Consider the following 26,272-nt stretch of genomic DNA (forward strand, 5'->3'; position numbering starts at 1 on the left):
TGTGCGGAGTTTGTATGTTTCAAAAGGCATTGATAAATCCAAAAACATGCATTTCAGGTGAATTGGCTGGTCCAAATTGTCCCTAGGTGTGAATGAGCGAGTGAGTTGTCTGTCCCCCGTGTGCCCTGCGCTTGGCTGGCACTGCCCGATGATTGCTGGGATGAGCTCCAGCATATATATATATATATATATATATATATATATATATATATATATATATATATATATATATATATATATATATATATATATATATATATATATATATATATATATATATATATATATATATATATATATATATATATATATAAATATACCACCTGAGGCCACAGGTCTGCCACGCCATCGACCCTCTGCAGTTCGCCTACCTGGAGATGGGAGTGGAGGACGCTATAGTCTACATGCTACACCGATCCTTCTCTCACCTGGACTGGGGCAGGGGCAGGGGGTGCTGTGAGGTTTACTTTTTGGACTTCTCCAGTGCCTTCAACACCATACAGCCTCTGCTACCTAGTGCTAAACTGACAGAGATGGGAGTAGAATCACACCTTGTAGCATGGACAGGCAGGCCCCAGTATGTGAGACTGGGGGTTTGTGCATCTGACACTGTGGTCAGCAGCTCAGGAGTGCCTCAGGGTACCGTGCTCTCTCCGGTCCTGTTCACCCTGTTTACGTCGGACCTTCATTACAACTCTGAGTCCTGCTACGTGCAGAGATTTGCTGACGACACTGCTATCGTGGGATGTATCAGAAGTGGGCAGGAGTACAGGAAATTGATCCAGGACTTTGTCCAATGGAACGACACTTACCACCTGCACCTGAACACCACCAAGATCAGGGAGATGGTGGTGGACTTCAGGAGGCCAAGACCCCACCCAGAACCTGTAACCATCAAAGGAGAATGTGTACAGTTTTTCCAGACCTACAAATACCTGGGTGTGCAGCTGGACAACAAACTGGACTGGACAGCCAAAAAAATGCAGGAAAATACAAAGCCGAATGTATTTCCTCAGAAGGCTGGCGTCCTTCAACAAACGCCATTGGTGTGTACATATTCTTGGCAGTGACAAGTCAACAGCAACTAAATGAGTGTCAAGTGCGAACATCTGCAGGTTTCTGGTTGTCACGACAACAGCCGTGATGGCGCTGAAGGTGATCGACCATAAACACGTCTGATCGAGAAGTAAAAGCAGTTGCTGAAAAATTTATTGTGTAGGAAACCTCTTTAGTGTGATTTTATGTGTTTATTATGTGAAGATATGTCACTTCTAAGCATTACACAAGGGATCCAAGTATTAATGTCACACATGCCTTGGCCAAGAATCAATCATTTTTGTCAAGTGTCTTTATCTTAGCTCAAACTTGGGCAAACTTCAGCCCGCGGGCCACATGAGAAGCGAAAGGCTTTTTAATCCGGCCCTAAAAATCACATGATCAAAATGTCATGACAATAATAAATGATGTACTAATAATGAAAAAATTATTATTTTTTTGTACCAACTTCGTCCACACTTTCCCTTCGAGTGTCCTCAACAAAAATGCTAGTACAGAAATACAACAAAAATACTACAAAGTTACTACAAAACTAAATATCAAATTTAGTGATTAAAAGCAGACCTCATATGTTATTTTTCTTTCATTCCGAAATGAAAAAATATACCATAGAAATAGAAAAAAAAACATGACAGCTATACTATAACACATTACGACAGAAACCTTACCACAGAAATACTTGTCATGATTTGCCCATTGCCTTCACCTGTGCCCACATGTTTAGCACCAGCTGCTGCTTGTATCCTAATTGGTTCCCCTCATAATTAAACACATCAATCTCATTCACTCCTTGTCAGTCCGTCAGCGAACCTCCGCACATGCAAGGCAAGCACTTTTTGACTCTGGCTCCCGTCGGTTTAGTCCTCCCATGTTTCCTGCTCGTCCGTCCCTGGCTTCCCGATCGTCTCCGGTTACCTGACCGTCCTCCGACCACGCTCAATCTCCCGTCCCGGCTGCCCGACCTCCCGTCCCGGCTGTCCGAGTTGTTTCCATCCTCTGACCACGCTCCGATCTCTCGTCCCGGCTGCTCAACTTGTTTCCGTCCTCCGACCACGCTCCGATCTCGAGGGCTACGTGCTTCTCCTGCTCAGTGACCACCGGATCGCTGTCGTTTGTTTCCCCGTGTCTGACTTCCCCCGGTTCCTCAATAAAGCTTTTTGTGAAACGTTACGTGTTTGGGTCTACTGTCTGTTCTGGTTCTGACAATACTACAAAAATATAACAACTAATTATAAAATACTAAAGAAATAGGCAGAAGAACTACTATGGAAATATTACAAAATGTTGACGAAATACTAATACAATACTACTTTGGAAATACATTTACAGATTACTACAGAAATACCACTACAGAAATACCACTACTAGAAAAAAATTAGGATACAAATACTACAAAAATTATTCTACGGACGAATTGTGACAGAAATTATGACATACTACGTGTATAGTACGGTATACAACAAAAAGTTCTACTATGGAAATACTACAAAAAATATTACAAATGTACTACAAAAGTAATACATATATACAATAAAATGTTCGATGGAAATACTAGAAAAATACCAAATAATAATACAAAAATACTCAGAAAATAAAACAAAAATAAAACTGCAGTAATACTACAAAAATACTAGAAAATATATGATGATGGAAAAATAGTACTGCAGAAATACAGCATGAATATTGCAAAACTACAACTACAGCAATACAACAGAAATACCAAAGAACTACAACAAAAATATGACTACAGAAATGCTATAAAAAATACTAAAAAATACCACGAGAGTATATATATATATATATATATATATATATATATATATATATATATATATATATATATATATATATATATATATATATATATATATATATATATGAATATATAATACTTTTTTCTTTTAATTGTCATTGTTTTTAAACTAGTTTGTTGAGACTAATGTATTTCAAAAGAAATATATTGTGCAGATGTCACCATGTATATTCATTAATAATTGAAAAAAATAATTGTCCCCTCGTCCAAATTCTGGACCCAATGTGGCCCCCGACTCCAAATGGTTGCCAACCCCTGTCTTAGATCTCCACATTAGAAACTTTCTAACAAGTAATTAAACTAATTTCCCTTCGGGGATGAATAAAGTATCTATCTATCTATCTATCCATCTATCTAATACAAATAAATTAACTTATTGGGTCATTAGTTAATGGTAATATTTTTGTGATGTAAAAATTAATGTGTGTATATATATATATATATATATATATATATATATATATATATATATATATATATATATATATATATATATATATATATATATATATATATATATATATATATATATATATATATATATATATATATATATATATATATATATATATATATATATATATATATATATATATATATATATATATATATATATATATATACACACTGACAGTCTGAGTCTCATCGAGGGTGTTATTGTTTTCCTTGTCATCTGTAACCCTTTTTCCATTCAAGCAGCCTACAGGTTCATCTCTCTGTGACACGCCATCACCACAGTTGTATATCTCCATGGCAACATCCACCATTTGATCTTCACTCTTTGCATCAAAACTCATGAGGTCCATTTCATCTTCAATGTCCTCTTGTTCCTTGTTATCATCTCTCTTAAAGTCAGTTCCATCACCTTTACTTGTCCTCTTCATTATTTCGTCAATTCTCTTCTTCCTTTCCATTCGCTCCTGCTGGTTTTGCTGCATAATGCGGTCACGCTCCTGGCTGACCCTCTTGGCTTCCTCTATGGCCTTGGTCTCAGCCTCTTCTCGTTCCTTTTGCAGTTCTGCCTGCCTGAGAGCCTCCTCTGCCTCTAGTTTTTGCCGCTCTTCCTCTGCTCGCAAGACTGCTTTGGATGTACGGACTGGGATGTCCTGCTAGGGTCCAGAAGTGGGGACGTTGATGAGATGGCAAACTGCACTACTGACTACATTAAGTTCTGCATGGACAATGTTGTTCCTATAAAGACTGTACGCTGCTATGCCAACAACAAGCCCTGGATCACGAGCGACATCAAGTGCCTTCTGAACCAAAAGAAGAGGGCCTTTAAAAATGGTGATCAGCAGGAGCTAAAACGAGTACAGAAGGAGCTCAAAGTCCAGCTCCGGAAAGGGAAGGAGCAGTACAGGAGGAAGTTGGAGATAAAGCTGCAGAACAACAACATGAAGGAGGTGTGGGAAGGGATGAAAACAATTACTGGCTGCAGCACCAAGCAGGGTGTGGCTGTGGATATAGATATGGGGCGAGTCAACCAGTTGAACAACTTTTTCAAAAGGTTTGACCACTCCGCCTCATCCTCACCCCTGAGTAATGCAGCTGTCCTTCCCCCTCCCCCTCTGGACACTAGCATGGAAGACATCCCCCCACTAAAAATAACTTCAGCCCAGGTGTGTGGAGAGCTGAGAAGGCTACGAACCAGCAAGGCAGCTGGTCCGGATGGAGTATCCCCCCGACTGCTGAAAGCCTGTGCGTCTGAGCTGGGAGACCCACTACAGCGCATCTTCAACCTGAGCCTTGAACAGGGGAGGGTCCCTCAGCTGTGGAAAACATCCTGCATCATCCCAGTCCCAAAGAAATCAAGACCTGAGGAACTCAACGACTTCAGGCCGGTCGCCCTGACATCACATGTGATGAAGACCATGGAGGGGCTGCTGCTGCACCACCTGAGGCTACAGGTCCGTCACGCCATCGACCCACTGCAATTTGCTTACCAGGAGAAGGTGGGAGTGGAGGATGCTATAGTATACATGTTACACCGATCCCTCTCTCACCTGGATAGGGCGAAGGGGGCTGTGAGGATTACATTTTTGGACTTCTCCAGTGCCTGCAATACCATACAGCCTCTGCTACTGAGTAGGAAACGGACAGAGATGGGAGTTAGCTCACACCTTGTAGAATGGATTACTGACTACCTGACAGGCAGACCCCAGTATGTGAAACAGGGGGGCTGTACATCGGACACTGTGGTTAGCAGCACAGGATCTCCGCAGGGGACCGTTCTCTCTCCGTTCCTATTCACTCTATATACATCGGACTTTAAGTACAACTCTGAGTCCTGCCATGTGCAAAAGTTTGCCGACGACACTGCGATAGTGGGATGTATCAGAAACGGGCAGGAGGAGGAGTACAGGACATTGATTCAGGACTTTGTCCGATGGAGCGACGCAAACCACCTGCACCTAAACACCACCAAGACCAGAGAGATGGTGGTGGACTTCAGGAGAACCAGAACTCACCCGGTTCCTGTAACCATCAAGGAGAATGTGTAGAATTTGTCCAGACCTACAAATACCTGGGTGTGCAGCTGGACAACAAACTGGACTGGACTGCCAACACAGAAGCTCTATGTAGGAAAGGGCAAAGCCGACTTTACTTCCTTAGAAGGCTGGCCTCCTTCAACATCTGCAAAAAGCTCCTGAAAATATTCTATGAGACAGTAGTGGCAAGCGCCCTCTTCTATGCCGCAGCGTGTTGGGGAGGCAGCGTCAAGAAGAAGGATGCCTCTCGTCTCAATAAACTGGCTAGGAAAGCGAGCTCTGTTGTAGGCAAAGAGCTGGACAGCCTAACAACAGTAGCTGAGAGACGAGCACTGAAAAAGCTGAGGTCAATCATGGACAATCCATCGCATCCACTACACAGCAATTATCTCCAGACAGAAGAGCAGTTTCAGCGACAGACTGCTGTCACTGTCTTGTTCTACGGACAGACTGAAGAGATCTTTTCTTCCTCATGCCATGAGGCTCTTTAACTCCACCCGGCAGAGTAAAGGCCCACATTAAACCACACCACCTACATTGGATATTACCGAATCTTACTGCAAAATGTATTCTGTGTAGCACTATTTAGTTACTCTATATAACACGCTACAGTGGGCATTTGCACGTCACACTGGGTATTTGTATATTGTATTCTTTTGGCTTTATTATTGTACTGTTCTCAGCTCAGGGATGCTGCTGGAAATGTGAATTTCCCTTAAATAATAAACTAAATAAATAAAGTATCTATCTATCTATCTATCTATCTATCTATTTGCTTTTATTATGAAAAGCACTGTTTTCCCAGACTTATACTTCCATCAGGGCCAGAAAATGACACATTATTCAAATCTATGACTTAAGGTCAGCCACATTTTGTTAACACCCCAAATTGGATCACACCCGCCGAAATAAAAGACCCCCATGAACTTTGTAGTCCTTAGTTCGCAGGTCTTTTATAACTAAGCCCACCACCAATATTTTATACAATCTTATTAAGCAACAATACCGATGCTTACGTTCGACCATATTGCCCAATAAAACATTTTTTAACGACGTGTGCGTTTTACTTTTAGCTCTTCAGCAAATATATGTATAAAGGCTCCGCCCCAAACGAGTCAGCAGTCGATAGTACGATTGTGAGTTGTTGCTTTGGACGACCGCTACTATTGAGCGCTGTTGTAAAATCCAGACTTCTTTATATTCGGGCATATTCACGGACGCCTTCCTTGCAAGTTGTCCGAGTGCATGATACTCGTTAAAAGTAAGGCGGGTCACACTAATTCTTCTGACCAGGGTTATTAATAAGGCAGCAATCAATTTTGCAATCATCAACCAATAGATTACCAAAGGAAATATTGAATGTTTCGATAATTATCTCAACGTTCGAATTCAAGATGATCTGAATTGCAACAATTCAAACGTAAGCAGTAAATATTCATAGATTATAATCATTATATACTTATTGTTTCAAAATGAAATACAATGCTGATGTTGGAACAAAACTATATATATATATATATATATATATATATATGTATATATATATATATATAGATATATATATATATATATATATATATATATATATATATATATATATATATATATATATATATCTATATATATATATATATATATATATATATACAGTCGTATGCAAAAGTTTGATCACCCCTTATCATTTTTAAGATTTTCCTTTATAAATCATCTGTTGTTCGGATCAGCAATTTCAGTTAAATATATCCAATTGTCATGGTCGCCTTGGCGACCGGTCTGCCCCGCCCCCTGGGCACCAGCTGAAGCAGTTCAACTAATCGCGTGTCTGCTATTTAAGGCTGGATTGTGGGCTTTGCGGGTGCTGGCTCATTATATACACATTGTCGGTTCTGTTATGCCTTGTCCTGTTTTGTTGAGTTGGAAGAAGCCTGTGTTTGCACGTTTTGTTAAAACCTGTTTGTTCTGTCTTGTCCCTGAGTTATGGACAACTTTTATTTTGGTAAATAAAAGTTTTGGATCGTCACGCAATTGAGTTCTCCCTTCCTGCCTCCTGCCTCCGTTCTGGTCCGGTCACCCCTTTCCACTCCGTGACACAAATAGCAGACAAACACAGTGATATCTGAGAAGTGAAATGAAGTTTATAGGATTTACAGAAAATGTGCAATAATTGCTTAAACAAAAGTAGGCAGGTGTATAAATTTGGGCACCACAACAGAAAAATTACGTCAATATTTAGTAGATCCTCCTTTTGCAGAAATAACAGTCTCTAAACGCTTCCAATGAAGGTCTGGATTCCGGTTAAATTTATTTTTGACCATTCTTCTTTACAAAACATCTCCACTTCAGTCAGGTTTGATGGTTTCCGAGCATGGACAGCATACCTGTCAACCTGTACGGTTTTGCCATACAAAGTACGCTTTTTATGCATTTTAAGATGAGTACGACGTACAAGGAAATCTGTACGGAAAAGCGCAAATTCGTCAATCGCGTGCGTCTGCCGCTTGGGGATTTCCCATCATGCATCATTACGGAAAAAACAAAATATGGTGTACGATTATTTTGTATTTTGTACGGGAAAATATGACAGTTTGTACGGGCATGGAGCCGTGGAGGTTGACAGGTATGGGGCAGCCCGCTTTAAATCACACCAAAGATTTTCAATAATATTCAGGTCTGGGGACTGAGATAGCCATTCCAGAACATTGTACTCGTTCCTCTGTATGAATGCCTTGATAGAATTTGAGCAGTGTTTGGGGTCGTTGTCTAGTTGAATTATCCAGCCCCGGCGCAACTTCATCTTTGTCACTGATTCTAGAAGAATTGTTCGCAAGAATCTGCTGATACTGACTGGAATCCATGCAACCTTCAACTTTAACAAGATGCCTATACCTGCACTGGCCACACAGCCCCACAGCATGATGGAACCACCACCAAATTTTACTGTGGGTAGCAAGTGTTTGTCTTGGAATGCTGCGTTCTTCTTCCGCCTTGCATATCGCTCTTTGTTATGTCCAAATAACTCAATTTTAGTTTCATTAGTCCACAGCACCTTATTCCAAAATTAAGCTGGCTTGTCCAAATGTCCTTTAGCATACCTCAAGCGACTCTGTTTGTGGCATGTGCGCAGAAAAGGCTCTTGCCGCATTACTCTCCCATACAGCATCTCTTTGTGCAAAGTGTGCTGACTAGTTGAACAATGCGCAGTGACACTATGTGCAGCAAGATCATGTTGTCTTTGGAGCTGGTCTGTGGTTTGAGTTTGACTGTTTTCACCATCCATCGCCTCTGCTTATCTGATATCTTTCCTAGCCTGCAACTTCAGGCATTAACCAGAACTGTGCTTGTGTCTTCCATTTCCTTACTATGTTCCTCACAGTGGAAACTGACAGCTGAAATCTCTGAGCTAGCATTTTGTATCCTTCCCCTAAACCATGATGTTGAACAATCTGTGTTTTTACGTCATTTAACAGTTGTTCTGAGGCTCCCATGTTGCCACTCTGCAGAGAAGATGCAAAGAGGAGAACAACTTTTGCATTTGGCGCCTTAAATACCCATGAATGGCTTCACCTGTGTATGTAGGTGAAGGGTAAATGAGCTTACCAAACAAATTTTGTGATCCAATAAATAGTGCTTAAGGTATTCAAATCAATAAAACAACAAGGGTGCCCAAATTTATGCACCTGCCTACTTTTGTTTAAGCAATTATTGCACACTTTCTGTAAATCCTATGAACTTCATATCACTTCTCAGATATCAGTGGGTTTGTCTGCTAGATGATATATTTAACAAAAATTGCTGATCCGAGCAACCAATGATTTATAAAGGAAAATCTTGAAAATGATCAGGGATGCCTAAACTTATACATATACTGTATATATATATATATATATATATATATATATATATATATATATATATATATGTGGCGTCTTTAGAACGCCTAAACCACAAACGCCTAAAGGTGCGCTAAGTGGGACCCCGATCATGAATTGAGGATCGGCAGCCTAATAGCCATCAAACGAGTGACAAATGAAGGGGCCTCTTTTTTTACAAGGTTGCACACACAGACACACGGACATCCACACACTCCTTGTATAAAGAATCATAGCCCTGTGCTTGAACCCAGAGTTAAGGAGACTGTCCATTAGCAGCTGATCGAGTTCTGTTTGGGGCTTAATGTGGTAGAGCGGTGCAGAAAAGAGGGGCTTATAATTAACCGTGAGAAAAAGAACCAATCAACAACAAGTGAGGAGAAGGAACGGGTTAAAAAAAGGATGACGGAGGCGAAGGCGATTTAAATGTCAGTGACGGCGGAAAAAAAATGCTTTACAACAAAGGAAAATATTTCTCAAGCATTTCACCTATCTGCAAAGCATTGAAAAGCGTGACGATTTCACACTGTCCTTGAATTCCACAATCATCAACACTACTGTTTTATACCTTAGACTACCACTTCGGTTTACCCTTGAAAAAGCCTACCAATGAAAAAAAAATCCATTGTTTTTTTCAAGTTTCTATCCATCTATCTATCTACTTTGGTGATATCCCTCAAGAGGGGTGACCGACAGCAAGACAAAACACATACAGTACAATAACAAAGAAAATAAAAAAGGGAAAAATAGCAAAAAACACACACAAAAATGTTTTGACCTTGGCCAACCAAAATGCCCAAACACCCAAACAAGTTAGGCACCTCGGCACCCAAGTTGGTCATGCTTTCGTCCCTCCAGATGAAACGGGACACGAGAAAGCGGCCATGTCACTCGGGTCAGGGTGACACAACACACTCTTTTGTTCAACAGCAGGGCCCAACAGCTTTCACTGGTTTACCCCTGCCGCATCATACAGGTGCCCTGCCCATCCCTTAGAACACGCCCAAATATCCCACTATCCTTTTACAACATCAGGGGTTTAATCAAAGTTTAATCACCTCAAAATCAAGATTCAAGACTATTATTTTAGTCTTCGGCTGCTTTACCGAGTCTTGAGAATGAATAAAACATTCAATTTTTGTAAACATTTACCATTTCTATTTTTTATGTTCGTATCTTTTTTTTTAATATCCTGGGGAAGGATTGTATTTCGCTCGTGAAACTATAGTGCACGATAACATCTAGGGTTTTCTTTTTTTTTAAATGTAAAATTGACCACAATCGCAATCAACAGAACTAGCATTGGCAAGCTAAAGGAAGGTCAAGCCATGCAGTACTCTATTTTCCGGACTATATGTCACAGGTTTTTTTTTATTCACAGTTTGCGGGTTCTACTCCGCGTGCGAGTTACATTTGAAATTGTTAAGACGTTATTACCAGGTGTATCATTTCACGTATTATTTTGACACAAAACCACCGGAGGGCATTTTAGGCCTGTGTCAATAATTTCAACCTAGCCGTGTAGCGCCGAAAAATGCCCTCATGTAGGTTTTAGATCAGGGGATGGTGTAATGATAGTCTGTAGTTTGCAATAATCTGTGGTCTGTGCAGCCCTTTGAGACACTTTTTGATTACGGGCTATACAAATAAACATGACACTTGAATTGGCATGTATGGATACAGCAGTGCAGTTAGGCTAGAATTAATAAGAAAATAAACAAAATATTAGTAGCCTCCTAGTGGTTACAAAGACATATTTAAAAATGTGTATGAATTTAGTTGATGTATTTTGCTTATCATACATGCATGCCCTTTTAAATTCCTTCAAAGTTTAAAAAATGTGCTTTTTTTACATGAGGTGAGTCTCACATAGAGGAGGCTGACAAAATTGTCGGCCATTTTTCTTCAACGGGTACCCAGGCCACCCAAAAAAGCCTTGGCAAAAAAATTGAGACGCAAAATGACCAAAAATTATGCCAGTATTCTCTAGGTTAGTTTCACGTTTTGTAAAAATATGCATATTGTTTGACCTACGAGGAATTTAAAAGAGGAATGCCTATATGATCAGCAAAATGCATAAACTAATCAATCCCGTTTTTGGTCAATTTGAGTTTCTGTAGTTTGTCGTCTTTGTTGGGCTCCCTACCACTTTTTTTTCAGTCGCATGATAAAATACAGCAACATTTAGTGGTCACACACTGTCCCTTGAAGAAAATCATTCCAAAATGTTTTTTGTTGACCCAATTTTTGCGCTGGTTAAATTTTAAAATTATTATTCAAATTATCATCAAATTATTAGCCAAGCAAAAATATATATGCTTGGAAAGTTTATTTGTTTTCTTGTTTTACTAAAATTATTTCTCAACTATTAATTTTATAATACATCTCCAAATAAGACAAGAAGTTTACATTTTACATTTTAGAATAAGAAAAATAATCAGATCAGCAAAATTTTAGGCCGAGCCCCCCAAGAATAAAAAATAAACTCTCCCTTATTCCAAATTTGCCCTCATTTAATTATCTCCAAATAAATAAAAATAAAATAAAAACCTATTAACATTGACGAAACAATGGATTTCTTTCTCCTTGTTTTTCCTTGATTTCTGCATTGTTTCATCCTCTTTTATGAGAGACGCACTGGAGACATACCACTAAGAATCTTGAATATGGCCCTCTATATCTCAATGTATGCAATCCAGTGTTGGCTGGACCCACCCATTTGAATTCATGTTTTTCTTTTCTTTTTTGTACAAGTACTATAGAAAGTTCTCATTCCCGCTGCTTAATGCCATCCAAAGCCCGTCGTGAGTCTCCCAGCTCGGCATGAAACAATTAAAGTCAAACCCGGGCCCTCGGGCGCCACTCAGGCGCCGCTCGGGCGGAACTGCTCAGCAGCAGCTTCACCAAAATGCAGTCAGTCACCTGCCAGGGGTCAGGCAGCAGCAGGAAAAGCCGAGGGAGTCGCGGGAGCGGCTGGGGTGTTCATTAAAGGCCGGCCGTAGCTTTGGCGGGGAGAAAAAAGGCTATAGAGTCAATTAATCTGTCCGTAAACAAGGCGTCGCGCCTGTCCGGGTACCGAGAGCGTGACCACGGCAACGGCATCCAGGGCAGGAAAAGGCAGATGAGCCTCTAGTTCCTCTCGCCTCCACTCCTCATTATCTTCCGGCGTGGCACTGGCAGATAAATCCGAAGATACAAACACTTTGGATTTCGCTTGCATCAGAAAAGGATGTTATCTTAAAGCCGCAGAGGTAGATTGAGGAGAAAATGTATTGCCCGTGGGTGGCAAGCAGGCCACCAGCATCAATACATACACATACAGCAATCCATCTCCGTATAGTGGTTTACTTTTTGAGGTTTCGCTATTTCACGGATTTTCAGCATGCTCTGTGTTTCGCATTATGATTGGTTAAACAGTCACACCGCCCAATTTCAGCCTGTGTCTTCCCGTGCATCAATAACGTTGCGGTCCAAGTTGTACACTTATGTAAAATTCCGGTTTTCTCACACATTCCAAAAACATGCGTGTCAGGTTAATTGGCCGGTCCAAATTGTCCCTAGATGTGACTGAGCGAGTGTATTGTCTGTCTCAGTGTGCCCTGCGACTGGCTGGCAACCGGTTCAGGGTGTCCCCTGCCCACTGCCCAAGATAGCTGGGATGGGCTCCAGCACTCCCGCGGCCCTACTGAGGATAAGCGGTGCAGATAATGGATGGATGGATTACATAATCTTGTTGGGAGCTTCGGTAGCAACAGTTCCTCTTGGTGGCTTACACTGTTTCAATATTTTAGGAATAAGGCTGCATCACATCGCCAGACTCACTTTCCTTGATTTACAGAGTGGAAGTAAAAGAAAAAATCTTGTAAAGCGGTCCTCCATCAGAGTTTCTAAAACCGTTTTATAGTTTTGACCCCTTATGTGGCAAGTGACCATACTGCTCATGGTCACTTCAATAGACCTCAAAACAACGAATGACTTCCTTTAGGGCCCGGTCACACAGCCGTTTGCGTCTGAATCACGGCCAGAAATTTCTGCCTGTGAAGCAGACGGTGTTGGACGCTTTGAGATCGCCATACAGACGAGATACAGCAGTGCTTTACACGGGGTCGGAAATTCACACGCGGTTGGCAGCGCGAAAAAGTTTTGCGCTGCTCAAAACTTTAGGGCCCGGTCACCAAGCCTTTCACGGGCGTATCGAGGCTGAATCACGGCCAGAAATTTCTGCCGTGAAGCAGACGATGTTGGACGCTTTGAGATCGCCATATAGACGAGATACAGCAGTGCTTTACACGCGTTCGGAAATTCACACGCGGTTGGCCGCGCGAAAAAGCGGAAATGACGCGATGAGGAAGCGGAACAGTCGCCGGCGTCTGTTTTGCGGGCATACCACCGATGACCAGCGGGTTGGCCAATTTTGCGCATTTTCCATCGCGGGCAACCACGGGCAAAAAAAACCCGCAAAATTTTACCCGCGATACAGACGCAAACGGCTGTGTGACCGGGCCCTTAACTTTGTGTTTTTTCTATTTTGAATTTGTTTATTGTGAGATCCATGTAATTGAGTGCATGAAATGAATGTTGAATGGATGGTTGTAACAGGGAACACCCCCCCAGGCATGTTTTAGCATTATTCATTTATTTTCATGTTATTTCATTTATATGTTAATATTTGTTTGTTATTGTTGTCTCATCTTGTTGCACTTTAATTATTTAACACTTTTCTGTTAGTTATGCAAACATTTTGCACTTGTAGTCATGTTTTGTGATCAGGCACCAGGGGCAGCTAAGGCGTCCTGAGAGAGAGAGGGTTGTACCGTTGGATGTAGAATTGATTACCGATTGAGAGCACCTGCGACTGCTTAATTGGCGCCAACAGCCTGGACAGCTGATTGGCGGATGCACTCTTTTTAAACCCCCGGGTTCCAAAAGGAAGCCGTCAGATCGTTATGCGAACTGTTGCCACCAGCTCAGTAAGCCCTTACGTCCGACTCTGTTCCTGACCTGCTTTTCTCTGCCTGATGTTCGTTGCCAACCGGTTTCCGGACCTGACTTTGCCCTGTTCTGCCTGCCTGTTACCTGATCTGTTTTGCCCCAATACCTGCCTGCCTCCTGTTGCCGACCTCGTTTCCAAACTTGACACCGCCTTTGCTGTCCATTCCCGGCCAGCGACTTGTAATTCCCGCCTGTCTCCGATCCTTCTCGCTAGACGCGGAAGTGCCACTTCCGCATCGCCCGCTACTCTTGTCCGTCAGCCATCAGATCTTGGAAGCAAGCCCTGCTCTCCCTCTTTATTAATAAAAACTGAGAAAACGGGCGCTATTGGGTCCAGTGTCCGTTTCTGGTTTGTGACAAGAATGGTGGGAGACGAAGAACAAAAGAGAGACGAACGGGAGAGCGTGAGAAAACTAAATGACAAACGATAAGAAAGTTGATGCAAACGAAAAGGATTAAAGCACTTTCAATCAACGCACACCAGACCTATCAGTGCCCCCCTTGAAGTGTGTAACATAATACATACAAGAATTGCATTTAAATTTTTAGCCGACACTGGCAGGCGACTTTATATGGGTATGTATATAGTTATGTGTGTGAGCTCCTACAGCCTGCTGATGTTTCTAGTTTTCTATAGATGTCTTTGTGTACAACAGCCTGTAAACTTGTATTATGTATTTGCAAATGCTCTGCATTGACCCACAAAAGCACCAAAAGGCAGAGGATCCAGAAAATCTAACCAATATTTTTTGGAAAGTCCACAAAGTGGTGAAACCGCGATCCAGCAAGGGATTAATGTAACTCAATTACTAATTTCTCTTTCACTGGGGGGTATTACCGTCTCATCGTTGAATACGGTGAAAGAAACCGTTCATTTATTGCATATTATTTAGAATAATTTGGACACACACACAGAACAAAATTCTTTGTTTCTTCTTCTAGAAAAGATGATAATTAAAAAAAAAAAAGTATTTAGACAAGATTCATTTTGGCCCAGTTTGAATTAGTGGAAGAGTTTGCACTGTCTGCATGAATCTCCAGACTTGAACACAGTATTCATGTCTCTTCCTAAAAAGACGAAAAGGAGAAACAACCAGAGTTATTTGAACTTAAGAATAAATCATGTTAGTAACCCGATGAGGTAATTTTTTTTTACTGTCTTATGTTGGAAGTCGGTGAAAGAAACAGTATTCACAGCATTCTCAATTTACTAGAAAGAAAACATTTAACACTGTTATCATTAGAACAATACACATATGTAAAATACAAGTTAAAATATAGTAAAAAAGGAAACACGATACTTAGAATGACTCAATAATCATGTAAAACATTTTTTAATAGTGTTTCATCATAATTCTGAAATCTCAATGGGGTTATCCTTTGATACTCAATTTCTTCGCACTTCTGTAGCATTAATAACTGTGTGTTAGCATAAAGCTAACATAGTAATAAAACGTCAACTCATGACGGCACATCTGTCTTCAGCACTGGCCCTGCGCATCAATTAAAGCATCTGGAGAGCTACCAGAGTACTAAGTGCATGTCATAAAGACAGAAGAGACCGGTGGATGTACATCTTGACACTTTGGTGGCACGTGCCGGGTATAAATCAATGAAAGCTCTAAAAGCCGAGACCGTGGACTGCCTGGTAAGATATATTTCCCGAAACATTGTGTGGTTGACAGAACCTTTTCGCCATATGAGTAATGAGATGATAATGATAATTACCATGTTTTTCATATTATCAGGTTCACAGGGAAATAAGGCGCATGGCAGAAAAATACTCTTTTGTCATATATCTTTTATATAAAAGGCCCACTGGACTATAAGGCGCAGGGAATTGAAACTACTGTAAGTATAACAGTATTTATTTGTGTGTAACCATTGCACATTTCATACACGTATGGCATATTTTAGTGCAGGAGAGAAAGAAAGTACGAGAAAAAGAGAGATGTATATAGAGAGAAAGAAATAGAGTAAAAGAAAGAGAGAGAAAGAATGTGAAGAAACCAGAGACAGAAAAGAAGGAAAATAAAGAAAATGAATTGAGAGAGAAAGAAAAATAGTTGGAAGAAGAAATAGAGAGAAAAAGAGAAAAAAGACATACAGAATAAAGGTGAGGGAGCAAGGAGGAGATGACAGGAGAAGAAAAAAAGAAAGAAAGAAAAAAGAAAGAAGGAAAGAGAGAAAGAAAGGCAGAAAGAAAGAAAGGCAGAAAGAAACAAAGAAAGAAACAAAGAAAGAAAGAAACAGAAAAAGAAAGAAATTGAAAGAGAAAGTCTTTTGTCATATTTGTTTCTCATTTAAGGCGCACTGGACTATAAGGCGCCTGAAATTTAAACTATAGTAGGAACTACCATATGTATTTGTGTAAAACCTTTTTATGTTTTATAAACTGTAGTTTTTATTCAATATAGCTTATAGTCCAACATGTCTTATATATAAAGATGTATCACAAAAGTCTAATTGTAGAGATAGTATTTGTGGAATGATTCATCAACCCGACCAAATTCACAAAATATTGTATGTGACACAAATAAAACCTGAGTCACTGCAGCAAAAACCTAGCCACCACTAGTGATACTGATAACCTGTGAAAAGGCATCCAATTTTATCTCATTATCAGACATTTTTACTCATGTTGCCAGAAACAAATACAATGTAGAAATAGGAATATATAAGTAAACGTAACAAAGCGCAATGAGGGAAACAAATCTTTGATAGTTTTTGTTTTATTTATCGTAGTTTCTGCACTATAAGGCGCACCTGATTATAAGGTGCACCCCTTAAAATAAATATCAGCGATATATTTTTATATATAAGGCACATTGGACTATAAATTGCAGGGAATAAAAACTACTGTGTCACGGCTTTTATATCTTTAAGGACATTTTTTTTTTGTTTTTTCCATTCTTTAACATTGCTTTCTGGCACTGTAAGTAAAAATAGTGTGATAGATGAGATGAAATCAAATGACTTTTCGCATTTGGTTAAGTATTGGTGCTCGAAGAAGAAGAAGAAGAAGAAGAAGAAGAAGAAGAAGAAGAAGAAGAAGAAGAAGAAGAAGAAGAAGAAGAAGAAAAAGAAGAAAAAGAAGAAGAAAAAGAAGAAAAAGAAGAAAAAGAAGAAAAAGAAGAAAAAGAAGAAAAAGAAGAAAAAGAAGAAGAAAAAGAAAAAGAAAAAGAAGAAGAAGAAGAAGAAGAAGAAGAAGAAAAATTGATGAGAGAAAGAGAGAAAAAAGATGAGCAAAAGAAAGAAAAACAAAAAAGAAAGAACAGAAAGTAGATAAAAGAAACAGAAGAGGAACAGAGACAAAAAAAGAGAGAAGCAAAAAGAAAGAGAGAGATGAGAAAGGGAGAGAAGGAAACAGAGAACGAAAAATCACAAGGAAATCACAATTGACATAGCACCGGTGACCTATTTTCAGAACAGGTTTGAGGACACGTAGGCTGTTCCTAGGGGGCGCCCTGGTGCCCGTGGGCACTTTGTTTGAGACCACTGTCGTAAAACCTTGGGTAGTAACACACACATATATGCATGTCCCATCTACTTCTCAGTTTAAAAGGTCCACCGGGTTATATGGCGCAATTTCTGGACAATTAGGTTTTTTAGTCCAGAAAAGATTGTACATAGTAATTACTTAATAGTACCATAATTATTCCAGATTCCCCCCCCAAACTTTACATATCACCTCATCAATTGCAGTACTTCGGTTGGATCTCATTATACCGCGTACGTATCGAGCGGCCAGGCCAGCGAAGGGAGAGAAAAAATGAATTCCGCAGCGGTAGCCGGTAGTTGTGTATGTGCTATTCATCAAAGAGAACCCACCTGAAGCTGTGAGTGACAGCTACATGGGTAACTGTCACTTGCTCCCAGCTGATGAATATTCACAGTTACCTCGGCTGCATTATTTACGGTGCCAAAAAATACGCACAAAATACACACAAACTCACACGTACACAAACACACTACGGGGTTCGCACCGTGGTAGCAAAATCAAACGCACACACATTCACAACCCAAGAAACATCAGCCTTAAAGGGGTGACCTTCACCTTGTAACACTTTTGCAATTGTGCAATATCTTTGTTTAGGATTTGAAAAGATCCAGTAATAAGGCGACCCCGCCTTACACAAATTTCACTTTACAGCAAGGGTGGGCAAACTACAGCCCGCGAGGCACTAGCTGCTCGGCATGCTTTTTATTCCGACCCCATTAGTCCCCATTGTGTATTTTCAACAAAATCACGACTACAGAAATACAACAAAAAAACAAAACTGCTACAAAACTAAATATACAAATTACTGCTTAAAAACGGACCTCATATGTTATTTTAATTTAATTCTGAAAATAAAAATGTACAATAGAAATACTACAAAAACCACTACCGTTTTACTATATAATACAAATATACTACTACCGAAATATCACCCCAGAAAAACTGCAAAAATGCAACTACAGTAATATGAGAAAAATACCAAAGAAATAGGACAAAAATACTGCAGAAATACTATCTTGGCTAAATATTATTAAAATACTACTTTGGAAGTACATCAAAAACACTTCTACAGAAATACTACAAAAATACCACTAGAGTAATACAATAATAAAAATACAAAAAAACGTTACACCATATTTTTTTTAACGTGTTTATTTATGTAGTTTAACATGTTATATTGTACATGTGTTCCGTTATATCATATATATTGTTGATTACCATTTTTTGTTAGATACTGAGTTGCTCGACATGAATGAGGTTTATTATTAAAAAAAGTTCAAAAATGAAGTAGCTTGGACGTTCACTGTAGAAGGAAAAAATACATGCAAATATAATTAAGTAGAATAATGCATTTTCTTATTCAAATCATGAATTCATTTTCTGAATTAAATTATTGTTGGTAATATACTGATTAAAGGGATAACCACAAAGCTGTCTTTTTTCATTTTAACCTTTTATACTTCATTTTTTTCTTAACTTCTTTATACAACATTATAATTCGTAATATAATGCATCAAAGCAAGTGAGCCGTATGAGAGCTCTTTAATGAGTTGAGCCGAAAAAGTTGGTTCTCTAAAAAGAGACAGACTTCCTTTCACTACCCAAACTACCACATGAAATCCGAAGCGGCAGACGCATGCGCACATTAGCATCAAACAATTCGCCCACCCCTGCTTTAAGATGCTTTTTTGGCCGGGATATATGGCAATTTCCCCCACTATATGACATCACCAACCAATAATATCCCAAAATCATCTTAACTTTTCGGTGTTAGAACGTAAGATGAGTTGTGTCTCTAAGATGCCAGTCAGGTATTGGTCAAATACACATAAAACGGTGCGTCACAGAGTCATGAAAATACAGATATACTATTTGCTAACTTATCTCCCACAATGCTTTTCTTTATTCAGTTAAGAATCTCATGTGCATCCTAAGTATTTAGCTGGTTGGCTATACAATACTGCATAGTTTGTACTTCAATTATTCACTATGGGTCCTAAAGCTTGCAGTGATGCTAAAGGAATAGGCTCCAGCACCCCCGCGACCCTATTGAGGATAAGCGCTACAGATAATGGTTGGATGGACATTAATTTTAACATATTTGAAATACGTATGACTAAATTAATAAATTTTGCATTCCGGAGATGGAATAAGAGCTTGCGCTGTCCACTCCACGCATCGGCCCAGTATTGCAGTACCTCCTGGAACGGTGCATTCGCAATGATCGCAACAAGGCTTTAGGGCTAGGACCTTAGCTTAGCCTTTTGGCTGAGAGTAAGTGTCCCGGCTCCTAGGCTTTGTAGCGTATAATAAACTGACCGATAACGGATAATGGATAATGAATAACGAAGATAGAACAATAGCCCTTAAAAACCCCAAAACCCCATTCATTTCTTTACGACAGTTAATGTATTCATTTATTCATTGAATTAAGTATATATTGCAGTGTACTCTCAAACATTTACAAGATTTTTTTTTAATTCACTTGTTCTGACCAAATGTATTTTTAATCTATTTTATTTAACGCAGTTTATTTATTTACTGCAGTAGATATGTTTACTAATTTACATAATCACATTTATTTGTTTATAACTTCATTTGTTATAGTGTAATGTCAAACATTCGCAATTATTTATTTCTTTTTGAATATACTTGTCATGACCAAATGTATTTATTTATGTACAGCATTGTATTTATTTATTTTGAAAAACTATTGTTGAGTACACTTTTAAATTACTTTATATTTTTTTCAAATTTACTTATAATGACCAAATGTATGTATATATGTGTAATACCTGTTTTTTTTATTTACTGCAAGATATTTGTTTTTTTTTACTAATATATTACAGTTTACTTTCAAACATTTGCAATACCGTTGTTGTTTTAATTTTGATCAAATGTATTTATTTATTTGTTTTCATTTATTTATACGTTTTAATGCAGTTTATTCTTTCAATTATTTAATGCAGTTGATTTGTATATTTATCTAATGTGTTTTATAATTTATTTAATGCAGTTTATGTATATATTTACTGAATGTATGTACAAACAAAATGGCCCGGATTGCTTTTGGTTGATAGTTGTGTTCAGTGGTTTGGCAGTTCCAGTACCAAATTTGCCCACCAAAGGGCGATAAAACCCTGCAAAAATTAGACCAAACGAAATCAGATATTTATGTCTTTTATTGGTATTCATAGAGGGTGCTTTGGCTCGAAAACTAGCTAAAGACATTCGTGGATGCCTATAGAACAACTGCGTACATTTTCACAAACATCGGTTCAGCCTTTTCTGAGCCTATAAGTCACATACAAACACACTTATCTGCATTTATAAGTAATTAGATGGATACGATTCAAATTTTTATGTATGTATTCGTTTTTGTATGTATGTATTTATTTATGTTTTCATGTATTTATGCAGTCATTTGAAATTCTTGATATACTGCCTCCTACTGACACGGAAGAGTGTTAAAGTTACTTTCCCTGATCACAGATATAGCACAGGTACTCGAAAAAAGCACTTTTAGATTATTTTTTTTTTTTGCCAAAAATCAAATAAATTGAGTCAAGAGACAAGAGTTAAGAATTGAAAAAGTATTTTTTTCCGACGCCAATCTGCGTTTTAACAGGAACGCTCCAGAGAGCAGTCGAAGAAGCGGCAAGTTCCTCCTAACTTGTGAATAAAACATTCCATTTGTAGCTCGACAGAGGCGCCCCATAAATCAGTTTTGGCGCTACCCGCCGAGCTCGGAGATGAAGCAGAAAGAAATGCGAGGCTGGCTTGTAATCGTGAAAGACGGTTACGGGGCAGGGGCGTTAACGGGGGCAGTGGGTACAGGGGTGGCAGGGCTCGTCAGTGCCCACCCACGGGCACGCTCTGCTTACCGAAAGAAAACTGGATGTAGTGTTGAGAGCAGTCTGGGGGTAATAACAGTTGTGCCCTACCCCTGAGACTCCTGTCTGGCAAGGGCCCTGTTGAGGGGGGGACTCAAATGAACAAGACGCACACAAGTATTTGATGCATAAAAGCCGACGGGCTCCACGGATTAGGCTTATCTACTCAAGTACTGAGTAACTGGAGGAACGTCTTATTTATTATTATATTTTTTTAAATCGGACCATCAACGTCCAACCCATCAACAATACAAGTTTTTGTATCGCTTGGATCCCGGCAACATTTCCTGTGGTGTGTCTTGGGCAAGTACTGCCTATCTATCTATCTATCTATCTATCTATCTATCTATCTATCTATCTATCTATCTATCTATCTATCTATCTATCTATCTATCTATCTATCTATCTATCTATCTATCTATCTATCTATCTATCTATCTATCTATCTATCTATCTATCTATCTATCTATCTATCTATCTATCTATCTATCTATCTATCTATCTATCTATCTATCTATCTATCTATCTATCTATCTATCTATCTATCTATCTATCTATCTATCTATCTATCTATCTATCTATCTATCTATCTATCTATCTATCTATCTATCTATCTATCTGTCTGTCTGTCTATCTGTCTCTCCCTCTTAGTATAGTGTTTAGCCAATGGGGGGATGAAGGATTGTGGTCAAAACAGTGCAGATCATTCAGACTACCACAATGGCACACTTTAGCAGCCAGAACAAAAAAAGAAGCGTTTTGCCGAACCCAATTTCCAGCAATAGTCAACGGGGAGAATTGATCGCGGCCACAACTCTGAATTTCATTGCCTTCTATCGAGAGCTGATTGCAGCAATGTGGGATCTGGGATAATGGATTGTAGCCACACAAGTAGTAAGAGCAAAAAGGAACCACCAAGCGCCACAAAATTGTGTTTTGTCAGTGACTGCTCGCATTTTACTGTGATCTGGGATACTTTATCACGTCCACATGAGTGCAGTTGACTTTTTTCTGGACAGAACGGCAAAAAAACAGCCGGCCAGGCCAAAAAAAAGTGTATTCTGCCAGTCCCCGCCTGCAGTATTATGAGATACGCGATAATGGATCTGCCCCTCGATAATGGCTTGGCCTGACAGAATGGGCTCAACCAGTCTGCTCGCTGGAAGTAGGGATAATGGGTTCCGGCCTTGCAAATGCAGTTGACCTTTCGATGGACAGAAAGGCAAACATTTTTTAATAAAAAAGCGCTCTTCTGGCCCTCTCTCGGAGCACTATGCGGTTGTATATGATGGATCACAGCCAAATGCATGCAATTCATTTTTCAGTGGACAGAACTGCAAAAAAGAGTGTCCAGACGCTGAGCCCTTACAAAAAAGTAAAATAATTGAATGAAATGATTTGCATCTATATAGCACTTTTCAAGTCAATGACTTCCCAAAGCGCTTTACAGTGTGCTTCACATTTCCCAATAGCGGCCTTGTATTGCAGCCATGTAAGACGCTAACCTGCTTATTGGGGGTATTAGGGGTTCAGTGTCTTACCCAAGGACACTTCGGGGCGGCAGTGGCTCAGGGGGTAGAGCGCTCGTCTTGGGATCAAGGAATCCCAGATCGAATCCCGGCTCGTCCGTGTTACATGTCGAAGTGTCCTTGGGTAAGACACTGAACCCCTAATACCCCCAATAAGCAGGTTAGCGCCTTACATGGCTGCAAGGCCACTATTGGGAAAGGTGGAGCACATTGTAAAGCGCTTTGGGAAGTCATTGACTTGAAAAGCGCTATATAAATTGCAGATCATTTCATTTTCATTTCATTTCATTTCGACATGTAACACGGACAAGCTGGGATTCGAACTGGGATCCCTTGATCCCAAGACAAGCGCTCTACCTCCTGAGCTACTGCCGCTCCAAACAGACCAGCCCCAACTCCCAGCAATATTCGATGAGGGAATAATGGAATACTTTACGAAATATTTTTTAACCTGTTATGCACTGAAGCTGCGGAATACAAAGCGCAAAGTAGCACTGTATCAGAATAGAATAGAATAGAATAGAATAGAATAGAATAGAATAGAATAGAATAGAATAGAAAAGAATAGAACAGAATAGAATATAATTGTTTTTTTTGTCATTGATATCAACATTGTGAAACATTGTATGCAATGAGACTAGACATGGCACCATCGGATAAAACATGTAATAAAGACTTTGAAGCGAAAAAGGATGACTATCAGGATAAATAGGCAAAAAAAAGAACAAAAATATATCTATATCATACAATATATGTACAATCAAAGCAGAACCTTTCAACTTCAACTTTGGGTATAAAAAGTTTTCTGATGCTAACAGGCTGCGGAGCTGTGTTCCTTAGAGCCGCAGGACCCCTGATGTTGTTCGTCAAGATTTTACGACTTAGGTCCTGCTTACTCCCAATGTGGTCATTGCACATACGCAGCATAACTTCAAACAGAGATAAATGTGTCGAATTCTCTCCGCCTCAAAGCGGCAGGAGAGCCTTTTTACTGTCTCATTGACTCCGGCAAGGCCCGCTGCCATAAAACCACACGCGTGCTAGGTAGGCGTTTCATCAGCTGCGGAGCTACCTGGAATTAATGGTCAAAAAACACAATCAATTCAAAGAATGGCTCAACTACAATGGTTCATTTCTATTGACCTAAGACACCCATGGAAATATAGTATTTAGAAAAAAATGATATTCGCCACTAAGCCTTATGTACAACTCGTTGGAAGTTTGGTGTCAACACATTTTACTGCAGAACCTCAACGGCGCCATGCTTCTCCTGCACAACTGACACTGATTACCTCACGTGTTTTCAGAACATGTGATCATACAAAGAAAAGCAAATATTTACTATTGCGTCACGTAAAATGCAAGCCTCATATTTCTAGAGGACAGTGCCAGGACAGCCATACTTTGGAGAATGGTGCAGTAACAGACCAAATTGCATTCACTTGTTATCGTTCCTTGAGGATTAAAAAAATGTCAGGGACTTGACATTGACGTTGATGATAAAGAAAGAGAAATGTAGCGTTTTTTATTGATAACTTACGCTGTGGTTTAATTCGGATGCACTCGCACACATGACACTGTTTTCAGCTGCGCCGTTTGTCAGTTCTGCTCCGAGTTGTTGACGTCACGTGTATTTAAGTCATGGTGATCATTCAAGATGGCAAATAGAAAAACTAGCACATATTTACGCCTGCGTCAAAATAAGACCAAAATACCGGCTGTCGTGTAAAACATGAGCCCTATTTTTCTATTCGACAGCGCCAGGGCAATTATATTGTGGAGAATAGTAACAGATTGCAACAGAGACGTGTGTTTTTGTGTTGTCCGGGGTAGCGGACCAAAATTGTATTCGCTTGTTATCGTTCATCGAGGATTATTGGATACTTAAGAGACCTGACATTGACACCGAAAATACAGAAAAAGGAGTTCAGCGTTTTTGATAGATTACTTCCACTGTTGTTCAATTTGAATGTATAAATTGAGGACTCGATTTTTGGTAGAAAAGGTTAAAATATCATGAGTATGTTGTAAATATTCAATGAAGTAATGTCAAACCACCACTTTTGCTTATTTTATGTATTAATAAACATTGAGTAAGTTGTCCTCTTCATACATGTTTCCAGACATTACGGCAGTGTTTTGTATATCGAGCAGTGTGTTGTGGCAAAAGCAGCTCGCTGTTTTCTTCAGTGCTGTGCCGTTTTCTTCCAAATTTCCCCCGAAACTGACTCAAAAAAAAAAATGCTTATCACCGGTGGCGCCAGGTAGGCATGGGGCTTAATTTTCATTTGGCCGATCGAAATTGAACCGCAACATAGGACTTTTTGGACCAAGCACGACCGGGCTGGTTGCCATGCAACATATTAGCACCAAAGTTGCAGAAATGGAACATGTGACCATAAAGTTTAAGCTATTCTATACTAATGTATCACATGTTCATAGTAGTATTTGCAGTAACCAAAAAATAAAAACATAAAAAAAATGACAACTTTTGTTGCAATGACTTGCTAAAATAGCACAAAATAAGAGGCAATTGAAGGTAATGATGATGGTGTGGCGGTCAGTGCAGTCTAATGCTAGAAACGAGTCACATTTGCACATTTCACCAAAGTAAAATATTAACAATTGTAAATTCAATTGTCCTCGTGCATAGCTTGCCAAAATTGTCCCCCGAAAAAACGAAGCCTTTAAAAAGAATTAGTCAGAGAAAAAGGAACAGTCTTCAATTGTTAATGCGAATGCAACAGTTTTGTAACAAATAAAATAAAATATATACAAATATGATCAAAATAAAATAAAACCTGATAACATGAAAGAAAAACTGAAAACTATTACAAATAATAAAATTCAGAAAGATATACAGTAGTTAAAATATAATTCATAAAAAAATACTAAAAATAAAAGTATATAATAAGAAATACCATAAAAATATCTAATTTAAAATTGAATAAAATAAATAATAAATAAATTAAATAAAATAAGAAATAAAATGAATAAAAAATAATGAACATTATATATATATATATATATATATATATATATATATATATATATATATATATATATATATATATATATATATATATATATATATATATATATATATATATATATATATATATATATATA

The 26,272-nt window shown here is 39.0% G+C and overlaps 1 protein-coding gene and 1 pseudogene across 2 annotated transcripts in view; one reads left to right on the forward strand and one right to left on the reverse strand.

Moving 5' to 3' along the window:
- Positions 1 to 26,272, reverse strand: part of schip1 (schwannomin interacting protein 1) — a 347,507-nt gene that overhangs the window by 229,361 nt on the left and 91,874 nt on the right. The gene's annotated exons all lie outside the window — the stretch shown is intronic.
- LOC148357597 (U2 spliceosomal RNA) lies at positions 19,807 to 19,941 on the forward strand (annotated as a pseudogene).

This window comes from Urocampus carinirostris, chromosome 10, assembly GCF_059441175.1.
Source record: "Urocampus carinirostris isolate Australia breed hairy pipefish chromosome 10, RoL_Ucar_1.0, whole genome shotgun sequence".
NCBI classification, from domain to species: Eukaryota; Metazoa; Chordata; class Actinopteri; order Syngnathiformes; family Syngnathidae; genus Urocampus; species Urocampus carinirostris.